The following is a 12,159-nucleotide window of genomic DNA, read 5'->3' as shown; positions in this document are numbered from 1 at the left end:
TGTAGATGACACTTCCCGAACCCATAGCAGGACAACCACTTTGAACTGAAGCCACACATGCTTTATCAGTGTCACCTTTTAAAATATACAGCAATACAAAACTAAATTACAAAACTGAATATTATAAACAAAGCTATTTATATTTAATGACCTTTCAGGACCCACCTGCAGTATAGTCACGGCCCACACTTTAGGAATCGCTGACTGAGGATAACGACTAGTTGTTAAAAGCCTTTGTGAAAAGTTGGGTTTTGAGGAGTTCATATTCCGACAAACACAGCAACAGGTGCAGTTGCAGAGTTGAGTATCGGACATACACATCACATACATGATACTTGCAGCAACCTTGCATCTCAGCACTTACCATTAAGTTTAATTTCCAGCTAATTGCACATTGCCCTTGGCCTGCTAAGAGCTTGTCGTCTCGTTAAACACTTTTCAATCCTTCCTGCTTTTATAAAAAGTCATGCTTTAGGGCCACTGTTCTGCATGTTTTTTTTTGTAATAATGTGAGGAGGTCTAGCAAAATATTACTTATCGCTTTGTTCTTTTGCCCAAAGATTCTTGCATTCATGTACTACAAATCATCACACGCATCTAAACAAACAAATGCAGTCAAAATAGCAATTAGTGTTTGCATTCATTCTTTTTTGAGGAAATAAGGCTGTCTTCCTTTAAGTCTTGCCTAAAAACATACTTTTATCAAAAAGCTTATTCTGACTCTATCTGGTTTTATCAAATTTTAATTAGAGCCTGAGTTCTTCCAACAGTTTTAATGAATTGGTCTTAAATTTTACATTCTGGTTCATTAAATGTGTTTTATTTAATGTTCAATACATGCGATTTAACTCCGTTTCTACATTGTGTGAGGGATTGTTAAGCATTGTTGTGAGTGCTCTATTATTATTATTATTATTATTGTTATTATTATTATTATTGGTATTATTATTATCAGTGTTAATATTATTATTATTACTTCACAAAACAACTTTATTTTGTGTCATATTGTGTTACAAGTCATTATGGAAATGTTTTAGATATTATTAGTGTAAAGCATGAAGAATGTTTTAGCTATTGGCAAACTTGTGTGATTTTTGTCATTTTTCTTTGCTGATGTAATGACGTACTTGAGAATTCAAATCATTAATCATTAAATTAGGGGGAAGCCATTAGAGTAAACAGTCTTGTTCTTTCTGTTTAAACATGTGTGAATACAGTAATCTATCTAAATTTAAATATTAGAAGATTTAAATTGCATGTCTTCACTTGTGTCTGTAAATAAACAGTTTTAACCCTAACAAAGTAACTCAATTTTTACTGGCCCTAGTACATGTTGGCCTTCTTTTAATTAACTTAAGTGCTATTAGATAGCCAGAGCGCTGACAACTTTAACCAGTCTAATAATAGCCCTGAGACTCAGCAGGCCGAGGAGGTCACTGCAAGCTGCATGTTAAGACACAAGAAAGAAACACGAAGCAGGTAAAATGTGTCACAGTGCTTTAAAGATAAACAGCAATACCTGTTGTAATCATTGTGCCAGGTGGTGTTTTGACGTCCAGGATGCTTGTGGCAAAAAGTGCAGAATCTGTAGGCAGCAGTGGAAGTTGCTCTGTACATCCAGCAGGCAGCGGGTAACCTCAGACCCTTGGCGCACACACCAAAGCATGGCAACACCCTCTGCTGACCCTCCTCGTCTTAACAGGCAAGCTGCTCCTGGCTGTCACACAGTCAAGGAAAAAAACAAATCAATCGTGACAAAGCTGATGTTGAAGGATGGGGTAAGATAAGGACGACTATGTAAAAGATGTTAAATAGCAACTCTGCGTGACATTATGTAGTATAACTTATGTAAAGTTAGTGGGTCATATACATGACATAGGAGTGTGATAAGGAAAATGTGGAATAGATTTGAAGGGAAAAAACATACACACCGCATGTGCTAGATATGTATGTGATAAAAACTGAGGAAAACACTGTATGGTTTGAAGCCTAATATATTCAAGGTCACAGCTCACGGATTTGTTAAGATGAAAATCTGCATTCAAGTATATCTTCAGCCAAAGTCCACAGAGAGGATTGGACAACAATGGCATAGATAGAGAGAAGTGAAACTAATGGGAAAATAAAATGGAGAAAAAGCAACCAAAGATTGAGCTAAAACATGTGAAAGGTCATGCAAGTGGCAATTTGTGAGGGCAGCGGTGAATGGAGCTGCATCGTAACCCTGCAATCAATTTATTCATAGGGATTTTTTTCTGCTCAGGTCATGTACAAAGGCTGCAAACCAACTGATTCTACTGACATCTCAATCCAAACTAGGTGTTGCTTTGTTTTTCCTGTGCAACTGGCATTTGTGAAGTGAAGTATTCTTACCTTATCTCAAAATTACGAAACAAAATGATAACCACCTTGTAATGAAACCGTACAAGATGGCCCCTTCAGACCACAAAAGGAGGGTAACAGAACAAAAAACAGTGAATGCATTCCCACAAGAGGCACGACAGCCAGGGCATATGATGGAGGGAAGGGCATAGCATTGAAGCAGATGAAGGGGAGAAAAATCAATCATTCATATAGTTTCAGATATGTTCAGGAGTATGACATAAGGCAGAAGCAGCATGAAAACACAACACGAAGTGGAGGAAATTGAAAACCTCTGACAGCTATTTCAGTGTGTGTCCGAATGTTTTTGCGGAACGTGAGCAATTCACCTAAAGCAAGTTTTTTGAACATTCTCTTAAAGCATCAGTCAGAAAACAAACAAATGTTTGGACCAGAGTCCCAGCTTTTAAATCCGACTAAAAAAATGACATAAAATAAAATACATGGTGGAGGGATGTACATAAATACGTATATACACGAAAGAGAAGAATAGAGAAAGAGCAGACAATGATTGAGATGTGCAACAAAAGTAAATAAAGAGTGAAGGAGAAAGAGCAGCACAAAAAGTCAACCTGTCTTTCAAACAGATGAGTGCCACTGTTTTTTAGAGCCATGTCTCCAGCTGTCACCACAAGTGCATGACAACAAACTTTGACAGTGGCAAACTACAATCCATACAGGCTCAGGGAGAAAGGTCAGAAAACGCTCCGTCATTGGAATAATTGCATCTGCCTCAGTTGTGTATCGGTCGACTGGTGTTTCTCTGATTTCTTTTCACACTTTGCTCTTCCCTTGATGGAAAGGTGAGCTATAAAGCAACCTATAAAGTTTACGGTCACTGCTCACAGTGGAAATAGGATGCTAAGAGAAGATAGAGAGAGCTAGATGACACCACGGTGACATCAGACAGTTATGCATTTAAGCCAATGTGACCTCAGAAATTTTAGAGTAGAATGTTCAAAATGTTAAAGAATTAATAAATAATTTAAATACAACACATTGGATGAATGAACTAATATATCCATTGATCCCAGAGTCAGTAAGATTAGTGAGGGAGTCCTGGTTCTTGTCATTACAGTTTTACCTCCTTCATCACCATGTTGTTATCTTTCCTTATCTCACCTCTTCCTGTGTGGTCATTTTCTTCCTGTCGTTCTCCATTTACACTACGATTGTTGTCATGGTCACCATCCTCCCCGTTATTGTGGGATAATCTTTTCTATTACCCATCACCATGGTTCTCAGGCTGCTATTGCACCGACTTGTATGCTCTCTTTCTGCCTCTGCTTTCACCCTCTTTAGGATTTATTTAACGTGATTCCTCAGGTGTACTAAAATTGAAAGTTAATGCTGAGGTTGTGGTTGAGCTACTGGTGGAGAGTGACAGGCAGATAAATAATGGGAGGACTTCAGAGTGCATGGGGATCCCAGACACCTAAATGAAACTGTTAGCCAAAGATTCTATTAACTACTTTAAATGGATTTAACCATAAGCATTGATCACTTGCAGTGGATGCTACAGCAGACACATAAAATATGATTAGTACATATTCAAATTGACTACAGTATGTTTAATTTGCTCAACAGTGCTGTAGGGTAACTTCATATCATTTTAAAACTAGTTTTTCTTCTTTACACTTCTATTAGCAACAAAAAAATTAACATGATATTGAACACTGACCATTTATTCTACTCTACACACACATGCACACACAGCAGTGCTGCACATATATTAAAGGGCAAGGTATGAAATACGGGGGCTTGCATTTGTTTTAACAGTAGAAAATACATGAGATTTTAGGGGGAAGTGCAGAAGAAATTAAACAAGGAGATTGGGAGTACGTCCACATCTGTGGCTCTCTGTCTCTAACCACAGATGAAAGGAAGTCGTTTGAAGTTGATGTGGTGCTATTTCTCCAATGACTCCGATTAAACACTGATGCCCACGCCGAGCAGCACATTCATCACAGAGCCGATACTTTTAGTGGCCATTCCCCTGCTCAAGCTGAAATTAACAGCACTCTGGTGCCCTGCGTGTATGCGCACAAAACCTGCTCTCACTCGCACAAACACATGCACGCACGCACGCACACAGAGAAACACGCAGGTCTTCACATAAACAAACATACACAGGTGTTTAGGGAACGTAAAGGCAATGTATTCCATTGCCTCCACAACTCTTTGCCACTTAGGAGGCATTAGCTGATGCCCTTTTGGAGCTGTGGTCTCTTTACTCATCAGGCTCATTCACCGGAGGAGACTTATATTAAGTCATTAAAACATTATGATGAATCATTTATTTACCAGGTAGATTTTAATTTACATGACAGATGATGCAAGTGAAAAATTATTATGATGAAAGTAAACGAGTACCTGCAAGACGTCCAACAAAATGTGTGTGTACATAGTACATATACAGTACATAAAGACTAGATAATTTATTTTGTTTGTATTTATAATTTGCTGCACATTAATTAAAGCATTTTTTCAGTAAACTGTCTCATCTACGCACACACCTTACACTACATACTGAAAAACACTTTCTTGAAAAGCAGAGCTGCTGTGTATAATGTTCAATTAATTAGGTACAGTGATAGAGTCAAAGCAAGAGTGCAGAGCTCACAGTATGATATAATACAGCCAGACAATTATTTACCATTTTGGTTTTATGTAACAAAAAAGCCTAGCCTCTAGGGGTCTCCAGTGGGGATGTTAAGGCTTTTACTCTAGTTTAATCAAATAATGCATTTCCATTTCAACTAAACTATAGATTGATATAGGTTTGGTGTTTCAGTATTCGTGTGTAGTTAGTGTGTGGTGCTTAGTCGAGTATTTAGCTATGCATAAGTCTGAATGAGAGTAATCTGATCAGTGCAGCCCTAACCTCATGGGATAAATAGCCAATAAAAAGGCATTTTGGCATCTGCGCGAGTGTAAATCCATCCAATTTGGGGTCTAATTAAGTGGGACTTGCATTGCACAAAGGGACAGTTGGTTCGAAGAGATGGAAAAATGACCAGAGGCATCAATGTCTCTGGTGTCTCAGGAGGGCACTGGATCCAATAAGGACTGAAATAAGAGATAGGTCAATGTCGCTTATGTTAAGACTGAATCACATCATCAGAAGTGAAATACATGTATGCTGACACACACACATATGATGTCTCTGCATGAAGACAGAAAGTATGGCATATGGTAATGGTTGCCAAAGAATGGGAGGGTTGGGGCTAGTTATTTTGGTACTATTCCTAATGGAAACTAAACAAAATATGTTCTACTGTGCTACACCAAACTGTTTCACTCAGTGGAAACCGTGGAATCAGACCATTTTCTGACCCTTGACTCAAAGGAGAGAGAGATATCATAACCTCTGCTTTCTGTGTTCCCACACGCATAGAAAAAATGGATAAGTATTACCCTTCTTATTTTCATATAACTCTATATTATCACACCATAAGCTGCAGCGGCCCTTAAACATACTGCCATAAAATATTATTTCTCATAGGCATAAAAGCCCAGCTTTTCACTTCCACTACAAACAGCTGAGGTTGCACACAATCATAAACTCCAATGATAAACAATATCTCCTGATCATAAAAGGGCTGGAGTGAAAAATGTGGTGGCTTCTACATGGACAAAAATACAACATGAGTCACGTCAGGCCAAAAAACAAATTAGTCTCTGTCAGAATCCCTTCAGATGTCTTCCCGTTTATTTCTAGATTTAACGGGCAAAGCAAAAAATAAAAGCCTCCTGTGATAGAGGGACAGAAAGCCATATCAGGAGGTCATCTGTGCTTCAAAAGGGAGATATATTAAATTCATTCATCTCAGTCAGTGGGAGTGCCAGTGCCGTGGCATCCATGTGATGAGGAATAGAGAGATCTGCCTGTCTGGCTCAATGCCTTTAGAGGCATTGTCTGGAAAAAAAATACCCCATGTAATAGAGCCAGTGATGAAATAAAGACAGAGATGTGGGCTTGACTGTATCCGAGTGCTGGTCCTGCCTGAATGGGCATGCAAAAACCAGAGTGGCCAGTGTCCAGTGCTTGGAAAAGAAGTAAGGGGTTGAAGAATGTTAAATTGAGAAGGAGCGTTATGAGGAGATTAACAGAGAGAGAAAGCAACAGAGAGGCCACCAAGAGGAGGAGGAGAGGTGGGAGGGCAGGCTGTATACAACCTGACATTAATCATGTGTCACCCCACCATACTCATGCAACACACATACAAGATGGATCTAGTATCTCTCTCTCTCACACACACACACAGTGCACAGAGAAAAATCACAACAACAAATACGCCTAAGGGTAATATAAACAAAATAAATTGTTCAGTGTGTTTCTGTGCACACACATATACACTCTTTATATGGCCTTGTATAAAACGATATGTTCTAACAGTAAAGAAATGGTTACACAGAGCAGAGCTGCTAACTGTGATTCATGGAAGAATCCGCTGTGAAGTCTCAACTTTGATCGATCTGTGGATGTGTTTTACACTCCTGTGCCTCCTTGAGCTGTTAAATTGGCTGTTGAGTGAGAGACAGAAAACGGGGGAGCTCGACTGGGAAGGTGGGGGAGACGAGGAGGGAGAGAGAGAGAGGAGAGGTGATGGGAAAAGAAGCAAAAAAAATAAAAAATAGAGACAGAAAAGAGGAAATGAAGAGAAGAATTAGCCCGAGCCAGATGGAGGGCTTAACACCTGGTTTATTACATTATGAAAGCAAGGTGTGGTATGATGAGGCTGAAAAGCTGTTGTCTTGGACTTTGACAGCCTCCATATCAGGAACCTGGCTGCTTTACCCTCACTCCTGATTGTCCTAATAAATATAAATTACTACCCATTTGCAGGGTTATTCAATACTGTATCAGTCAGTGCACAGGAGGACTTCTTTACTGCTTCATAGCATTGTGAAAAGGGTCTAAAGTGATTTAAAATGTCAGTTCTTAAGAAACGATTATTAAGAAATCAAAATGATTTACCTAAGTACAGTCACAGTCTGTTCTGCAGCGCTAATGTGTCCTACAATCCTTCTGTTGCACTTAATTTTGTGTGGGAGTGACCAATTTATCACCACAGAAACATGTGAGAAATGATGTGTGTACGAGTCAGGAGTGCTTCAAGAGCGGCGAGGTGGGAGTGACACAGAAGCTACAGGCTGGCTAACTGTGGTACTGTTGACAATTTACCAGTAGACTTTCAATTTATGACTTTATTCTGCAGCTTATTCCATTTGCCGCAGAGGAGGCTGAATTCCCTGGCTGAAACCTAATTCTCTGACAAATTCAGAGATAGTAGAACCCTTGGGGGACTAATAAATGGGTTTCCAAGCTGTCAGTATTGTTGTGTTGACATTGCATCTCACAGCACCTCACCAATTTCCCTGAATCGTGCTTTTCACAGAAAGCAAATATGTGATGCTGGGTTCTCCAGCGTCAGAGCAAGGGAGGTATGTTCTCATATAAAAGTCATCTTTTGCTTATTCCTTTGATGCCACTGTCTATAGCAACACTGATCCACAAGTCCTCATCTTTTCTCTTCCTCCATTATTCTCTCTTTTCTTCAATTTATCTCAGCAGCATGGCATGAACCAACAACTCATCCATTTATTGATTTTCCATGTATTTACAACATTGAACAAAGAAGAAGAAGCAGGGGAGATGAAAGAAGGGGCTATTACACACTGCACTGTGAGCACATGACATGCACCCTATTGCTCTGAGCAACCAGGACAGTCGCACATATTTATCCTTGTTGACTTCTCCCTTCTTCTTTATCACCCTCCCTCCCTTCTGCTTTCTCTCCTTGCCCTGTAACTGAACCCAATGTGTGGACTGACTGTGATATTGGCTGTGTGGGTGACAGGCTCACTGGTGTGATATCTGAGGGAGAGAAAAACAGATCAGTGTCTCTTTACTTAACACCCTCTCTCCTTCACCAGGCCGGTGATGAAGGAAGGACTTGGAGGAAATAGCAGGGAATGTTATTCATTTATTTTTCAAAAGTTGGTTATCTTTCTCTAAGAGCGTTTTGGAGTTCTGGGTCCCTTGGAAATTCCAGAAATTAAGAAAACTGATGCATGACGAAATTTCTGACAGTTTAAAAAATTGCAACTCCCCCTTTCAAACAGCATCTGCCATGCTTTTCCTACATACAAACTGAACCAGATCAGAGTAGGTAGCGCAGAGTAAAACTTTGAATCACTCACGGTCAGCATTGCATTGCAATATGCTGCAAGAAAGAATAGTTCAATGACTCAGGAACCTTGTGATAACATAACCTAGACATAACCTAAGGGAGAAGAGCTGTAGAGAGAGGTAAACCAAATAAAAACTTCCACTGGGTCATGGAGCGAATCTTCTTGAATCTCTTTCCTCCTCTCCTGCTGTCCCCATCCTGGCCCACCCTCAACCTCAGCCATCGATCAGGAACTAAGCGCTGTCTTTAATTGGTTGGATGAGGTCGATTGCCCGTGCAGGCACCGAGAGGCCCAAAGGGTTATTGGAGAGTATGGAATGTGTGTGTGTGCCAGGCATTGAAAACACTAAAAGCTCTCCGGAATCTCTCTTAGGGCAATCCTCGTAATGAAGTGAAAATCTGCACAGTTCAGAAAACCACTGACCCACTGATTAACTGACAACTGAAGGAAACAACTTGAGGCACAGTTTTTCCTTGTCCCTCCCACTGACCCAATAAAAAAAAAAAAGTACTCTTGTCTGTCTTCTGCTGGGACTTATCTGTATTCTTAAATGTGGGTGCACAGTTTGTACTAGAAAAGAATGGGACTATGTCAGACAGAATGAAGAAAGAAAGTGGCTGACAAGAAAAGCAGATGTTTGCCGTGATCTGCTGTCACAGCATGCATGTGATATACATTTGAAGTGAGCAGGCATTCAGATCCTTCATTATTATACACAACAGTTCCATTATGTTAGCATTTAGCGAGAGGAATGTGTCATCATTAGCAAGAAGTAGAGCTGTTATAACTGCCACTTTCACATTTTCCAAAGATTATTTATTTAGGAAACTACCAGGAGTAATCAAAGCTGCTTCTGTATTTATGTCTGGGAATAAAAGGTGATTTAGTCAGTAGTTAATATGGCTGCAGCTTTCCTCTTCATTTGTAAATGCAGATTAAAAAGCCAATTAATTAACAGTATCTTGACTGATACCACTTAGGTCTGCACTCTGTCCAAATCCGTGCTCCTCGTCTTGCATTTGCAGGCAGATAAGAAAAGCATGATTGTGTGTCATGTAGCAAATTACGTTAGAATTTGTTATAGAGATTTAGTTGGAGCTGGCTTATCCAACACACACGTTTGCTCCCCGTGGCGCCTCGTGTACTGAGGGTAAACTGATCTCATGGATGATCCGACTGCTTCCAAAATTTTAGGGAACTAGCAAAACAATCCGGCAAAATCTAATTATTCAGAAATATGTCTTGATAATGAATGTCTTGATATAATAAATCAACAGAATTAAAAATGGTTATCCTGTCTGACCTGATCTGAAACCGAATTGGCTCTGTGGCCTACACGTACGTGTTTAAGTTTATATTATCAACAGTAAATGCGGAGCAGCTATGAACACTCAAAACTGTTTGAAATTACATTGTAACCTCAAGTTGGCTACTTAGATTTTTTGGGATCATAAAGTCAATGATGGTCTGCACATAGGAGGGTCAAAGAGGGTCTTTTGTTGAAGTTGAACAATTGTGTCAACTGTGAGGGCTGCAGGTGAAAAAAATCCCCAAACCTCTACATTAAAATAATTGCTCTTAGCATTTCTGAAAATGTTTTCATTTGAATTCATCACTGAGCCAGAGTTTGAATGACCTGGACGGATACTGTGGATGATTTAATGCCTGATTTTTACAACACAGATTATGTACAAAGCAAAATATGGGCAATTACCACCAAATATCAAAATGTTGAGTTGGTTGTTTAAAATGAGACAGTCAATAAAATCTAATAACATTCAAAAAACTAAGAGAGGATGTAAATGAGCTTAGGCTTAAGCCTACACTACATTTTTGGTTTATCTCTTTAGTTTTTTGTCCATTGAAAACTAACGTAAAAAAAAAAAGTAAATGTATTTGTTCTCATAACGAATTGAATTTACTTTTACTGGGAGGATAACAGTAGCATGAGAAAGGAGGTGGCCAGAGGATCAGTTGAACTACACAATGATAGGGAGAAGTCAAAAAGTCTACGTGGTGCCTTCTATCAACACTGCTCAAAATATGATGACATCCATCCATCTTCTACCGCTTTATCCTCCACATGACGGTCACGGGGGGTGCTGTGTCAATCTTAGCTGACATAGGGCGATAGGCGGAGTACACCCTGGACAGTTCGCCAGTCCATCACAGGGCCACATAGAAACAAACAACCATCCACTCTCACACTCATGCCTATGGTCAACTGAGAGTGTCCAATTTACCTAATCCCCATATCTGCATGTCTTTGGACTGTGCGAGGAAACCGGAGAATTTGGAGAAAAATGACGACGTCCATGACACAAAAAAATAGGCAAACGCAGGAGAAAGTGTCCAGAGACTCTTTTCTCTTGTCCTTTTCTATCACTTAATACATTTTAAAGTGTCAATGCAATAGAGTGTAAACCAGGTTCAAGCTTTCAGACTTATGTCAAAAAGTCATAGCGGTTAATTAGCTGAAAATTTTCACTTTGAACACGATTATGTACTTCTCATGTTTGTCTATGGCTGTAATTTGCAAAGGACAGTCATAAAATGTTATGTTCAGAGTTGATTGGGGTTGTAATAAACTACATTAAGGATAAGAAAATAACTCCACAGCACAGCCGGTCACTCTGATTTACCATTGGCTTTAGCTGGGATTATGTTTGGCTTCCTTCCCTACTGTGCTTCAGTTATCTTATTTTACAATAAGTGAAAATTAAATTAAAGCCACACAACACTGAAAAAAATAGACATCTAATAACTCCATTAATGCCTATACATATAATCAAAATGTACATATTCCAGACTTTGAGAAACTGCAGTCCTTTTTTTCTTATCTATAGTCAATGTGCACAGGTAATTGTTCTTCACATAGATGCTGAGGTTTGGCCTGTTAAAGACATGCAGTCCTTAAAGATGTCCAGAGAGATGGTTTGGAAGCATAGGCGATTTTTGAATGATTTCATTACTCATCTGCAACACAGCAGAAAGCAAACACTTGTCACAAATAATGAGCTTCAGGGGACCAAGTTACAGACACTGAGATTTACATTTATTACATGCTCAAGTGCTGAGCTATAATTACAAGTCACTGTTATACAAAACCCTGGATCAAAGTAGTCTTACAGTAAAGTCATTAGCTATAAAAGGGAAAAACAGCAAGTGAAACTAAGGTATTAGCTTCTTCATTACTTGCTCCAAAAAGCAAATTTGCTTATTTATGATGTTCAGCTGAAGAGGAAAAAAATATTTTGGTTTGAGTGAACTGGCTCAGTGGGAAGTCTGGGTCAAAAGGTTTGTTTAGTAAGCAATTACAGTTCTTAAAGTTTGCTTAAGTAATACAGAAGCTGAAAAAATGAAAATAAATAATGACCTTGTAGGAAAACATACAAACATTAAGTTTGCTGCTGTGTACTACCCTCTGCCAGTCTGTGGTTGGACAATTTCCACTGAGACTTAAACATGAATAATAAATGAGAACTAGGGTGGGTTACTGTTTGAAAGCAATTTTATACACCAGCATTACGTTTATATGGTTTCATCAACCATTCAAAGTCACTGTGACCATGGCAGAAA

The 12,159-nt window shown here is 39.2% G+C and overlaps 1 long non-coding RNA gene across 5 annotated transcripts in view; it reads right to left on the bottom strand.

Moving 5' to 3' along the window:
* The window catches only part of LOC131455775 (uncharacterized), a 128,132-nt gene that overhangs the window by 100,995 nt on the left and 14,978 nt on the right, over positions 1-12,159 (bottom strand). For all 5 annotated transcript variants that reach the window (XR_009239836.1, XR_009239838.1, XR_009239837.1 and 2 more), the window contains exon 4: positions 1,520-1,717. This is a non-coding gene — a long non-coding RNA (uncharacterized LOC131455775). The remainder of the gene's footprint in view (positions 1-1,519; positions 1,718-12,159) is intronic.

Source organism: Solea solea, chromosome 3 (genome assembly GCF_958295425.1).
Source record: "Solea solea chromosome 3, fSolSol10.1, whole genome shotgun sequence".
Taxonomy (NCBI): Eukaryota; Metazoa; Chordata; class Actinopteri; order Pleuronectiformes; family Soleidae; genus Solea; species Solea solea.
Note: the sequence above shows the minus strand (reverse complement) of the source record. Positions and strands in the feature narration are given on the sequence as shown.